This window comes from Cupressus sempervirens, chromosome 8 (genome assembly GCF_028749045.1).
Source record: "Cupressus sempervirens isolate cs-2001-9-10 chromosome 8, ASM2874904v1, whole genome shotgun sequence".
Taxonomy (NCBI): Eukaryota; Viridiplantae; Streptophyta; class Pinopsida; order Cupressales; family Cupressaceae; genus Cupressus; species Cupressus sempervirens.
Window position 1 is genome coordinate 478742075 of NC_143125.1, and position 12633 is coordinate 478754707.

Consider the following 12633-nt stretch of genomic DNA (forward strand, 5'->3'; position numbering starts at 1 on the left):
GGGCAGCATATAGATGGGGCTTCTATCTTGCATCCTAGCGATCATGGTGCCATAGGTTGGTAGAGGGAGCTTTAATTAAGTGATAACTAAATATAATGTATGAATGGTAATAAAACTTTAGATAATGAAAAAAGTTCTGTGTGTTGGCCTTCAAGGGAGTACCTTGAGTGAGTCTTCACATTCATGTGATGGCCTACAAGGGATTACCTTGGGAGTGTTTCCTTATGTGATTTAAGCTTTGGCTTTTCAATGCCAAGCAACTCTCCATGATGTCAACCCCTACTTACTAGCACATTGAGTGTCTAATCAAGACTTCTAGTACTTGTAGTGTCTGTGTTCTTGGTTTCAATCATCATACTATCTGGTGTGAGTGTTAACCATGGATATTTTCTTTCTATTTATTTTTGGTTAGATCATTATCTCCATCAACACATTGGGAGTGGACCTATGGGTTCCACATGGTTGGGAGGTGTAGCTACCTTTACCACTATTAGGGAACAATGCACAGAGATGGCCTTTTGTTCTAGTGCAACCATTGTTGGATGTTTTCACTTGATACTTTAGGTTTCAGAGTATGCTTTCATGTAATTTATGCTTTCATTGGAATGCTTGGATATCATGTTTAGATGATGCTAGTTTATTTGACACATTCCTATATTATGATGTATAGCGTATGATTAGATGATGTGAATTGCTTCATTGGAGTATCTATTGCTTGGGTTTACCATTCTAGATTTCTTATTTGTATGATGTTTAACATATGATAGATGATGTGGTTGGTTTATTGGATTATCTTATGCTTTAATTCTAGCATTTTAGATTTCCTTATTCTTATGTTGTAGCACATTTTAGTAGTCGCATCCTCATACGATAACTTTGATGATATGGTCATTAGTTTGGGATGTTATGCATAGGGGATGGCTAGGACCCATGATGGTCTTATGATACTATTAATGGTTGGGACTAACTGCATACTTAGTTTGGTTTTTTAGTTATTGTGATGTTATTTCTATACATCGCAATGTTGCTCCTATACATTGTAATGTTGCTTTCAATTATTTACCTTCACTGCTATGTTTTATGGTTAGATGATGATCCATCTAGTAGCTATAGTTTTTTAGTATCTATGCCTAAAAACTTGGATCTAGTACTCCTTGATGTGGAGGAAATTTATTTCCTATCTTTTTTACCTTTATGTTTTTTGGCTCATTGGTTTGAATCCCCTTGCAAAATAGTACTTTCTTGTACGAGAATCAAAATGTTTTCATGGTGTGGTGGTTTTCCTCACATGACTTGTGGTGAATCCTCACATGAAACCCCACACTAGTTTGGGCATTTTGGCTGCTGGGCCAAGAATGTCCTCATGCAAGATGGTGTTTCGTCGCATGGCTTAGTGTACTTTCTTGTGCAAAGAGGTACTTCCTTGCACAAGACTATCAATTGTTATTCTCTCGCACAAAAAATAAGGGCACCTCTATTTTTTCTTAGAGAATGCAATTTGGAATTTTCAATACCCTTTAGGAATGGTTGTAATTCCATAATTTGACAAATTAGAGATTTTGTGTTCTAATGTCGTCTTCGGTTTTCATTCTTCAGTTTCGTTATATTAGTTAGGTTGTGGCATTTGGAGATCTGTTGGATGTTGGGTTTGTTGGTGAAGTCTTCCACTATGATCTTTTTGCCCTATATGAGGTTTTCATGTGCATTCATACTTGTAAAAACAATATCTTGGCTTCTATTGAATCCTTATTCCAAGGATCTTTGGGCGGGGCATTACATGGTTGCTATAATGGATAATAGTTGGTTATGGAATAGGCCATTTTTTCTTATAAACTTTGATAATATTGTGAAGTTTAGTAGAACATTTGTAGTTATAGGCTTTCCTAAGATAATAAAGCCTACTCATGTTATTTGCAAAGAATGTATCTTGGCTAAGCAAAAGAAGGTGTCTTTTCCTAGTAAGAAGTTTACTATGATAGAGAAGATAGAAATTGTTCACACAAATTTGTGTGGTCCTACTAGAAAAGAAAATTCGATAGTGAAAGGTATTTCATGATTTTTGCTAACTATTTCACTAGAATGATGTCAGTAGCATTTCTTAAAGAGAAATTTGAAGATTTTGAGAAGTCTAAGATATTTTAAAACAAAGTTGAGAATGAATTTGGTGTTAAGATAAAGTGTTTGAAATCAGATAGAGGAGGAGAATCTACCTCTAGAGGGTTTAACATGTTTTGTGAAGAGAATGGAATTAAGATATAGTTATCTTCCACCAAGACTCCTAAGAAAAATAGGATTTCGAAAAGAAGAAATAGATTAGATTTAGAGGCAGCAAGAATGATGTTGTTTGAGAATGATGTATTCAAGACATCTTGGAGAGAAGAAGTCAATATAACAATGTACACTATGAGCAAAGTACATATTAGAAAAGGTATGAGCAAGACCCCTTATGAATTATGGTTTATTAATTCACCAATAGTTAAGTATATAGAATTTTTGGAAGCAAGTGTTACATTAAGAGAGATGATGATATTGGTAAGTTTGATCCAAGAAGTGATGAAGATATGTCACCTAGCTATTAATTGGAAAGAAATGCATATAGATGTTTTAATCATAGAAATAAGACAATAGTTGGCTAGACAAATGTAAATATTGATGAAAATTTTGGAACTAGGAAAAAGATGTTAGATTACAATTATGATGATGAAGAAGATAATTTTGGAATTCTTATAAATAATGTTGAATTTTTCTTTGAGACTAGCAATGATCTATAGAATAATAAATAAAATGTTGATCAAAGAGGAGAACAAATATATAAACCAAGAGATGAGATAACAATTGACATGGAAAATCCTACGTCTAATAGGAACATGATAAAGAATCACCCTCTAGAGTAGATAATTGGAAGAAAAGACAAAGGTGTGATGACAAGAAATAGAGTTAGTAAAGAATTATGTCTAATTTCTCAAGTTGAACCTAAGTGTTTAGATGAAGCATGTAAAGATGATCATTGGATTCAAGAAATGAAAGAAGAACTAAATCAGATTTTGAAGAATGAAACATGGCAGCTAGTTCCTAAACCTAGACATGAATGTGATAGGAACCAAATGGGTATTCAGAAATAAGATGAATGAACAAGGTGAAATTGTGATAAATAAGGCTAGACTTGTATGAAAGAGATATTCACAGCAAGAAGAAATATATTATGAGGAGCATATGTCCCTATATCTAGAATGAAAGTGTCAGAATGTTCTTCACTTATGTAGCAAATAAAAAGTTCAAAGTATATTAGATGGATGTTTAATCAACTTTTGTGAATGGAGAACTTGAAGAAGAGGTATACATTGAGTAGCCTGAAGGTTTCCCTATGAAAAAAGATAAAGATATAGCATGAAGACTAAAGAGAGCTCTATATGGTCTAAAGCAAGCACCTAGAACATGGTATGTAATGTATGATAAATATTTAACAAAGATTGGATTTGATAAAGGTACAGTAGACAGTAACCTGTAATTCAGAGAAGTTGAAAATGTTTATTAATAATAGTAATATTTGTTGATGACATAATATTTGGAGGTAATGATGAAGCAAGTGATAATTTTGTTGAAGAGATGAAGAATGAGTTTGAAATGAGTATGATAGGAGAAATGATGTTTTTCCTAGGCCTATAGATTGTGTAAAATAGTGATGGTATTTTTATTTCACAAAGTAAATACTTGAAATACTTTTTGAAGAGATTTAGATTGGAAAGTTGTAAGCCTATTGGTACACATATGATAACTAGTCACAAGTTATCTAGAAAGGATGAAACACCTACAAATGAGTAGAAGAAGTATAGATCCATGATTGGAGGTTTGCAATATTTTACTCACACTAGACAAGATATAGAAAATGCAGTTGGGATTATAACTAGATTTCAAGATGCTACTAAAGAGTATCATCATGCAATATTAAAAAGGATATTCAAATATTTGAAAGGTACATCTGATTATGGAATATGGTATGATAGATCATGTAATTTCACTCTATGTGCTTATAATGATATAGATTAGGCAGGCAATATGGATGGTAGAAAGAGCACTAGTGGGGGAGCATTTTTCTTGGAGGAAAATTAATTTTTATGCTAAGCAAGAAACTGTTGGAAATATTCAAGATTTGATAAGTTACTGAGAGGGGAGGGGTGAATTAGTAACTTCAAAACTTTTCTATAAACTCACCACAAATCCATCTATGCTACTGCATACATTAGTACTGAAAGATAAAACATTCATCACACAAAAGAACACAATGTTTTGGTGACCCAGAAACCTTCCAAATAGAAAGTAAAATTGGGGTGGGGATGGTAGGCACAAAACTTTACTACTGTAGCACAAAGTTGGCCTATTAAGGCTTACATTGACCACTTTTGGTGATCTACCCTGTTAGGAGCACAAAGGACTACTAGGGCCACCTTTTTAAAGGATTTACAAACATAAAATGAAGTATGCACTCGATTAAGAGATTTATACAAAGATTGTTAAGTCTACCTTGTTAAAGGATTTAGAAATTGATTCACCTATTAGGATGAAGTAGTGGATCTACTTACAATTGATTACTAATAAGATCCTTTATGCACTGATCACCTTATGTGATAGATATAATTTTTTTGCTTTTGTATTGACCTTGCTACATTCCTTAAACTATTGTTGATAATCCTTTGCATGTACTTCTCAAGAATATTTCATTATACTTCTATATGGCGATATCTTACAATGCATCTTACATATATATGTTTCCAATTTACAAAACTACAAGGTTGGCCAAAATACAAGTGAATAACACATTACAAAGTTGGCCCAATAGTAAACAACTCTAGTTCTCTGAATTGACTTGGTGACCTTTTGATAATCAGCATCCACTACATTACACGACATTGTCATGTACTCGATAGAAGTGAAGGCTTGATCCATACTAATCATTCAATGTAGTTCTAAACTCGGTGACCATTAGTGACTTGGTAGATATAGTGTCACTCGGTAGATACTGCATGCTAAGTTTACCTTACTTCACTCGATAAACACTACTTCTTCTAATGTTCGATTTACATTGAATTTCCATGACACAAACTTACTACTTGGTAGACACTGTGAAGCTCAATAGACACTGCTAGTCTTCACATTGCCTATATTCACTCAGTAGCCACTATTCTACTCTATGAAAACTACTGAACACTTCAAAGCTTGGTTAACACTAGAATGCTTGATGAGTGTAGGAAACTAAGTGCTGAGCTTGGTAGCTATAATGATATAGATAAGTGTTGTCACTAATGGAAATAATAACTTAATGCCAACAATCTCCCCCTTTGGCATTAGTGAAAAAAGACTTATAAGAAAAAACATATGTACATAATCTAAATCACTGAATTTTGGTTTTTCAAAATTGATCTTTGTAAAGCTGCTGCATATACATTCCTACATATATCTCCTTGATGACACATAATGTATATACAAAGATACTTATGTACATAGCTATACACATATACATGTTGAATCTAATGAGTGCTATCTTCCCCTTTCACTTATACTGATATTTCTTCTTATATACAATGTTTCCCCCTTTTTTCTTATATTGATATCTCTCCCTCTTTTTTACAGTAATGCCAAAGGGCTACATATACTTTCTATATAGTTACAGAAAAATGAGATAGAAATTCTTGATGTACCTTGAGAATAAGGGTGAATGAGTTATCCCAATTCTCTTGCAAAATTTGGCAAGTGGAGGGGGCAGTTTGAACTTCTACTGATAATTTGATCATGTGATCAACCATTGAGAAGTTCTGATCCTAGAACAATGTTTTACAATATGAAACATGTTTCTACATTGTATCCATTATTGGCAAGACCATGTTCTGAATATCAATCAAGTTTTCTCTTATTCTTGCTTCTTCTCTTAGAATTTTTGCCTACACGTCTACCAGATATTTCACCTTGGTGTGATGAGAGGAGCTGGAGGAGGGGTTAGTCTACAACTTTGATGCACTTGATTACATATCAACATCAATCTTATTTAGCTTATCCTTTATTTCTTTAGTAAAACCAGAGACATCACAAAGTTTGGAAAGAAGTGATGCTGCACTATTAAAATAATTTTCAAAATTACCCAAATCTGAACAACTCAACTTGTTTGATTGCAATTTGCTAAGCAATGTGCTCTAGCACCTTGTCATCAAACTTCTTTTCAGCCTTTTCAATTAGTTTCTCTTGTCCAAACAAGTCCTCATTATATTTTTGTATAGCCTCTTCTAACTGAATCTAAACATGTTGAGTGGAATCCACTTCAACACCTATAGCTTCTTTAATTATATTCTTGGCATTCTCAATTATTCTATACTCCTTATCCCTTTCAAACCTTAACTACTTATGTGTAGCTTTCATCTCTATGAGTTGACTTGCTAACCTCATCTCTTTAATAGTTGCAGTGTCAAAGTCAATCTTAGGTATTTCTATCTCTGTGTCTAAGTCAATGTCTTCTTAAATTTCCTTTCTAGTGATCAAAAGTTAATGGTTGCCTTTGTTTTACTTATGTGTTATTGGTTTGACCTTTGGAATAGACACAATAGAGGAGATAGAAGGGCTAGTAGTGAAAAATGGGATAGGATTTGAGGATTGAATACCAATAGGAGTACTAATTGAATCAAAAAATGAAACACTTTCCAAAAATAGTGCCACACTCGATAGAATTCCCATGGAAATATTTGAACTAACTAGAATTGAAGTGGATATAGATAATGCTGATGAAAAAATTTGTAGACCTAACTAGAATTGATGAAGACAAAATTGTAGAACTCATTGTTGCACTTATTGATGATGCAAGAGTAGAGGGAGCTAACTTAGCAGCTAAAGAAGTAATAGTCAGCTCAGTAGATGAAGTGCTTGACACTTCCATTGCAGATACCTGGAGTTGGGAGGTGGCTAGTGAAGATTGAGCAATTGATGTTATTGTTGTGCTCACAATCTCACTAGTAGAAGTTGTCTCCATAGATGTGATAGTATGCGGTGGAGTGTGAGGAAGAGATGTAATTGCTTCAGCTGCAATTCTGACTAGATCATCTTCATCCTTTTCTTCCTCTTTTGCTTCTTCCTCCTTTTCTTCTTCTTCCTTCTCCTCCATTAGAGCATGCAATTCTCTTGCTATAACTATGATTGAAGGAGTATTATCATCATCATCTTTAATTTCAACAATTTCTTCTGATGGCTTGTTGAGATTATAAATATCTCTCGAAACATTTGAGGCATGTTTAACCATTGATTCTATATTCTTTGTTAATATTAAGCATGTGTTAAGCTTTAGAATCATTCTTTCTTCATGCTCTTTTATTGCCTTCTTCACTTATGCATCAATTAGATTTGGTACCATCTCAACTGTTGTTCAAAGATGTCCTTTACAGTTTGCACCATGTTCTCCCATGTGACTTTGATTTTAGCAAAAAGATCTACATGGATTTGAGGTTGCATTTATGTAGGGGAGTATTTCCAAATACTCATCTTTTCCATAACAGAGTCCTCAATCTCTTTTTTCTTAGTTAGAGTCCAAGTCTCATATTTGAGAACTTTGAAATTGCAAATTCCTACTCCAACTCTTAGCTATTTCATTCTTTCCTCAAATATAGGTGCAAAGTGAATAAATATTGGTTTACTTTTACCTTTCCTAGTTCTCTTGGCGAACACTATAGTTGGTTGCTTCTAAGGTTTGGTGATAAACACTTTACCTCTCTTCCTTGTTGGTTCCTCTTTCTCTGATTCTTCCTCTTTTTCTTCACATTCCTCCTCTTCATCCTCACCCTTTCCCTCAGTAAACATTAGAGGACCTTTAGCTATCTTTAATTTAGCAATTCTCTTCTTGCCTCTATTGAGAGCTTGAGGAATCTTAATACTAAGCTCTATCCTCTTCTTGGCTTCCTTGTATGTGCCAAATGTAGGAAGATTAGGATTGGCTTGCTCATTTACTAATGCCTCAATGATGTCTCTAGCTTCATCAATGTTAATTTCATAAGGCAATGGTTTTACCCATGCCACTCTTGGTATGACTGCTTGAATGTACACTCTGTCACAGTCCACCATGAAACATATATCATCCTTGTAGTCTTCTACAAGCTTGGGTGGGATCCAAAAGCTATTGTTCATTTTCTCCTTGAATGCCTCAAAATAGTTATCCAACACCCTTTCAAAATTTTCACCCATTTCTTCAATAAATTCATTTATCTAATAAAGAACAAGGTTGCCTTTCCTCCACACAACTATGCCCTTAGATGGAAATAATTTTTGAACATAAAAGAATAAGCAAGTAAGAAATGAACCAAACTTGAAGGAATTTTTCTTGGAAGTCTTCACACTATCAATGTTTTTGTTCAATTGGTTCAGTAACACATCTGATATATCATTTTCAAGGTTCTTCTTTATAACCTTGTATGCTAGGTCAACTACCTCACAAGGAACACTGTTCGACCGACTCATGCTATAGATATTGTGTGAAATGATGTGGATGCCAAACCTAAGCTCTATGTTAGTGACATTTCTTATTTTCAAACCTCTACCATCTCACTTGGTTAGGGTTTTCTTTTTCAGTTCCTCTTGAGCTACGGTTTCAATTGTCTTAGCTTAGCTTAGCATTAGCAAACCTATAACCTTATGTATCATCTTCTTTGTAATCAAAATGGTTTTGTCCAACCATAATTGACCATTTTGGAACCAACTCAATATGCACCTTATCCATTTTACTTGGAAATTTTATGACATGTGAGGGATATGAGCTAATCCTTTTGTTTCCAAATGCTTATGCTCGATTTTCAAAACTTTGTCAACACACATTTTAGCTAGGGCATTATCCATTTCTAATGTCCCTAATTCTTGAATAGTACATTTAAAATGAGTTCTTATGTCATTAATCAAGAGGACCTTTGATAGGATTTGTGACTGAACACCATAAGGATTAAGTGATTCAACAATGACCAAAATGAGCTTGAAGTTTGATGTTTTCCATTTGACACCCTTAACCAACATTTTGGAACCTTTCTTTGGTTTAGTGTTGCTTCCACTAGTAGATGCCATCACTACTTGGTAGATGATAGAATTTATGAAGATCTTGTTGCTAAATTTCTCAAAAACACTATAATGCTCTTTCAAATCACTCTACTCTTCGAATGTTGTGAATGCTTTGAAAAATGAAGTCAAAATTACCCCTTTTGTTGAGAAATTCTCATAAATGCTCAGTGCCATAATGATATAGTGCATGATAGACTGTCATCCACTAACCTAACTTGGCAAGAGTATCAACTTGGCAAACAAACCAAATTTCCTTTACTCCCAACCTTACTTAGTAAGGTCTTCAACCAACTTTCCTCGGTGGAGTCTGATGCAACTTCGTTAAAAGATAATCTTTCTATGATCCTTGTGTATCTAGAATACTGATTAGATCATTGCATTCTTCATATTGTTTGGAACTGCTTACAATTTTCTTGCTAAGTAAAACTCCAACACATTCTTAGGAATTTAGTTTTAGAGGATGGAGTCACCCACTTCTTGAGTGACTTCACTTCCATGATTTGGGCTTGTATCCTCAATAGATTTAGGAATCCATTGCTTATTCATTTGTTTCCTTATGTTGTTGGCCCTTGCTTTCATTTCATCTTCAACTTTTCTTATATTCATGTAGGTTTTATCTATCTGACCGAGTTCAGTGCATGTGTAACACCTTATAGTAGTATCCTTCTTTCTTAGGTGATGCCTTGCACAATTTATACCAGTGTGTCCATATTCTCCACAATAATGACATCTGCACCAAGTATTGTAGTCTCATCCAAATATTGCCCTTACAAGTTGTTCAACTGGATTAAATGATTTGGATCTGCATTCAGATGCCTTGTGACCATGCTTTTTGCATTTGTGACATTTACCTTCAAATTTTGGTCTCTCCTTGCATTCATTAGCTTTGTGACCATGCTGATTGCAGTTGTAGCACTTTCCATTGAATTTTTCTTTTCCATTCCTCTAGGATTTTTTTAATGTATGACCAATTTTCCCACAATGATTGCATGAGGGTTTTCTATTCCTTTTTGCACCTTTCTTGGAAGATTCAACTTGTTCTTCATTGTATCCAAGTCCTAGTTTACCTGTTTGCCTATTAAGATTCTGCTTATTTTACTGATTCAATCGATTCATGTCTTCTTGAGATTTCATCATTCTCTCATTGATTTGTTTTTCAGCATTTAGGTCATTCTTCAATTTTTCAATGACTTTATTTTCAAATCTCAGTTCTCTCATTGTTGTTTCATTAATTTCTCTTTCATAATTTAGATCATTTCTTATTCTTTCATTCTATGCTTTGAGAATCCTAATTTCTTCATTTTCTTCAGTGATTTGATCAATAAGGTCTTCATGCTGATTGGATTAATTTTTTTCTTCATTTTTTAATGCCTCCAAGTCTTCTTTTTCCTTATATCTTTGTTCCAAGATATCACACTTTCTTATTGACTGAACTTCTTATTCTCTTTTCAATTTTCTTACTTCTTCTTGCAGAAAGCCATTCTTTGCTAGGAGTTCTTTGATTGCCTCATTAGCTTCATCTGAACTACTTGATGGGAAAATGTCTTCAATATTTTCTTCAACATACTGATGGTCATTCATTTGTCTTGTGAGTTCCTTCCTTCCTTTTGGGGATTGGGAAATGTGCTCCTTTTCTTCCTTGAGTTGAGCTATGGCCATTTTCAAATCTAGCTTTTCATTTTCAATTGCCTTGTCAAGTCTAAATATCTCCATTTGTCCTTAGATCTTTGCTCAAGCTATTAAAATTTTATCTTGAGAACCATAATGCTCTGATACCAATTGTTGGAAATATTCAAGATTTGATAAGTTACTAAGAGGGGAGGAGTGAATCAGTAACTTCAAAAATTTTCTATAAATTCACCGCAAATCCATCTATCCTACTGCATACATTAGTACTGAAAGATAAAACATTCATCATAGAAAAGAACACAATGTTTTGGTGACCTAGAAACCTTCCAAATAGAAAGTAAAACTAGGTTGGGGATGGTACCCACTAAAATTTACTACTACAACACAAAGTTGGCCTATTAACTCTTACATTGACCACTTCTGGTGATCTATTCTGTTAGGAGCACAAAGGATTGCTAGGTTCACCTTGTTAAAAGATTTACAAAAATACAATGAAGTATGCACTCGGTTAAGAGATTTATACAATTACTATTAAGTCTACCTTGTTAAAGGATTTAGAAACTAATTCACCTATTAGGATGAAGCGGTGGATCTACTTACAACTGATTGCTAATAAGATCCTTTATGCACTGATCACCTTATGTGATAGATATTAATTTTTTTCTTTTATATTGACCTTGTTGCATTTTTTAAATTACTACTGATAATCCTTTGCATGTACTTCTCAAGAATATTTCATATCACTTCTATATGTCAATATCTTATAAGGCATCTTACATATATACCTTTCCAATTTACAAAACTACAAGGTCAGCCAAAATACAATTAAACAACACATTACAAAGTTGGCCCAATAGTAAATAGCTTAGGTTCTCTAAACTAACTCGGTAACCTTTTGATACTCAACATCCACTGCATTAGACAGCATCATCATGCACTCAGCAGAAGTGAAGGCTCTGTCTATTCTAATCACTCAATGTAGTTCTAAATTTAGTGACCACTGGTGACTCGGTAGATGTAGTGTCACTCGGTAGATATTGTACACAAATTTTACCTTGCTTCACTTAGTAAACACTACTTCCAACACTCAATTTGCACTAAATTTCTAGGATACAAACTTACTACTCAGTAGAAACTATGAAGCTTGGTAGACACTACTGGTCTTTATATTGCCTATATTCACTTAGTAGCCTATATTCACTTAGTAGCCATTGTTCTGCTTGGTGAAAACTGTTGAACACTTTGAAGCGTGATTAACACTAGAATGCTCGGTGAGTGTAGGAAACTAAGTGCTGAACTTGTATCTATACTAATATAGATAAGTGTTGTCACTAATGGAAATAATAACTTAATGCCAATAGAAAAAAGATTGTATTTCATAGAGTATAGTTGAGGTAGAGAATGTAGCAACAACAAATATTTGTAATCAAGTTATGTGGATGAAGTAGATGTTGAAAGATATTGGAATGGAGTTTACAAAACCTATTAACATATATTGTGATAACACAAGTATAGTAAATATGTCTAAGAAACATGTATTGAATTCTAAGACTAAGCATATATCTATTAAGTATTATGCATTAAGAGAGAAAGTAGTAGAAAAATACATCAGATTGGACTATGTGACTACTAAAGATCAAATTGTAAATATCTTTACGAATACCATACCTAAAGATACATTTGAGTACTTGAGGGGTATGCGTGTGGTTATGCCTCTGCCTACTTCTAAGTAGATGATGCAAAGAGTGCATTAGCCCAATGGCACATAGCACTATTGTTATATTAGATTTAATGTTGATGCTTTTCGTATGGGGTAGTATCTTTGATGAGCTGAGTCATTTAGAACTCTAGGTATTTGGTATTGAATAGTGTCTTTGGACACTCAATATGGTTATACATTGGAGCAATAAATTGTCATAATGAGGCCTT